Below are 2134 nucleotides of genomic sequence, written 5' to 3'. Positions count from 1 at the left end.
TCCGGCTGGAGGGACCCTGCGCGCCGCCGGCGGCCGCCAGCGCGGCGCGGAGGTGGGCTCGCTGCGGCGGCGCACGAAAGGTCACCGCGGTGGCATTCCTCTCCGCGCGCTGTTTACGTGACTTAATGTACTTCATACGCCGCCGGTAAGTTAGGGCCGCGATAAGGGGGTGGCCGGGGGAGGGTCGCTGTAAAAGCCCCACGCTGGGCGCCTTCTAGCCCTCCCCTCATCCATTAACCTTTTTACTTTCTTCTTCTCTCTCTTTTTTAAAGCTTGTTATCTAGGCCACCCAATGACCGACGAAAGATTTTCCCTCCCTGCTTCTCCCATGGCCGCTTTAAACCAAATAAATTTAGCTATTAAGGGCCAAGATGTCTGACAAAAGATCGAAAGGTGTCTTTCCTTGATCGTTTAAAGAAGCGAAGGAGAAGCTTGCGGCTTTCCAGTCCCGATAAAGAAATTCCACAAAGGCGCCTGCCTCCCTCCTCGCGGCCTGGCTGCGCCCTGACACCCTGAGATCCGGACTTCAGCAGCCCTAGATCTGGGATGGGCCCGGCGGGACCTGTGGCCGCTGCCCGTCCAGGGAATGTGGAGGTACCCAGGCTGCTGGGCCTGGGAGTGCTGAGCTAGGGGAGACCCCTGCATGCCCCAGAAAAACTAAAAGGCTCGGTGGAACCCAAATTATCATCTCGTTTTGACTGTTTTCTGATACTAAATAATAGAAGCAAAACCCCTCCACCTTTCCAACCCCGATTTTTGCGATTCTGCTAAGGGGCACTGTGTGCGCCACAGCGCTGGTCATCTTGAGCAGATCTCATTTTGAACCCTAGTTAGAACGTGGTGGGTGGAACTGGGCTGCAGAATGAGGTTGAGACCAGTGGTGAGGGTGTGGACCACAGACTAACGGCGTGCAGGTGGGAGGCAGAGGTCCAATGGTTCATTCATCCTCAAGACGGTTCGGTTACCAAGTATGGTATTATCATTATTAGTTACCACTGGCATGGCTACATAAAGCCTAGGGCTGCCAGCTGGGCCTCAGCCTTGCCCCCGGGGTGATCCCTTCCCTTTCACCAAAGGTGCAGCAGGGAATATCCAGTTTCCTGATCCAGGACCCTAAACTGGGCTTGGGGAGTCAGATGCTGAGGTTTTTGTCCTCCTTCCCCAAGAGTCTTTCTGCTCCCCTTAAGTGGAGGTGAAAAGGGGAGAGTGGGAGAGGAAGAGAGGGACACAGTCCCAGGGCAGACACCTCCAGGATGGAACATTTCCCCATCCTCCAGACCAGGACTAGCCTTTCCTACCACTTTGAATAGGGTGGGAAAAAGAAGCTAGGGAGGCGGACCTTCCCTGCAGTGGGGCTTCTTCCCATGTCTTCTGTCTTCCCACTCACCCAGTCTCTGGGGATGGGAAAAATCAGAGCATCCAAGGGGAAGGAATCATTTATGTTTCCAAGAGGATGAAAGAGAGAATGTCTACCCCCTTAGACAGGCAGGACCTAGGCTCTCCCAGGATTCCACTGGTATACCTGGGTGTGCAGGCAATGCCAGTTCTAGGGTTCGGATTCAGACACCCACTGTCCAGAGCTGTCTAAACTCAAGAGACCTTGTTTTTGTTTTTTTCCTGATGCGGTTGTTGCTAACGGGAAGAAGAAAAAAGGAGGCGATAGACTTTTGGAGATCCACTACGTTACTAATGTCCCCTCCTCAAGTCAATTAAAGAAAAAAAGTGTCCATGAAATAAAAAATTACTGCATTCGCCACCGAGAAATATGACATCTCTATTCAACTATGCTGCAAATATGCAGAGAATTAACACCAAAGGGGGACAACCCGTAGTCCTCCACTTTCCTACCACTTGCCTAACATACACTGAGTTTGTGCTGCATGAAGGAAAAATAGAAAGGTTAGCTCCTAGAGTTGAAGTGTTTACAGTCTAGAAGGTTGGCACCTCTGTCATGCCAGCTAGGCTGTCCCACAGATAGCCTCCAAGATGGACAAGATGGCTGAGCCCTTATTCTTTCTCTAGAAAAGTACCCAAGTTCCTATTGTCCTGTAGGCTTCGAGGTGGGTTTGCAAAGAAGGGTGGCACTCTAGCTTGCACACTGAGAGAATTTCTAGGAGGGGAGACTCCAGACTAG

Source organism: Trichechus manatus, unplaced genomic scaffold, assembly GCF_000243295.1.
Source record: "Trichechus manatus latirostris isolate Lorelei unplaced genomic scaffold, TriManLat1.0 scaffold00199, whole genome shotgun sequence".
NCBI classification, from domain to species: Eukaryota; Metazoa; Chordata; class Mammalia; order Sirenia; family Trichechidae; genus Trichechus; species Trichechus manatus.
This window is presented reverse-complemented; position numbering follows the sequence as displayed.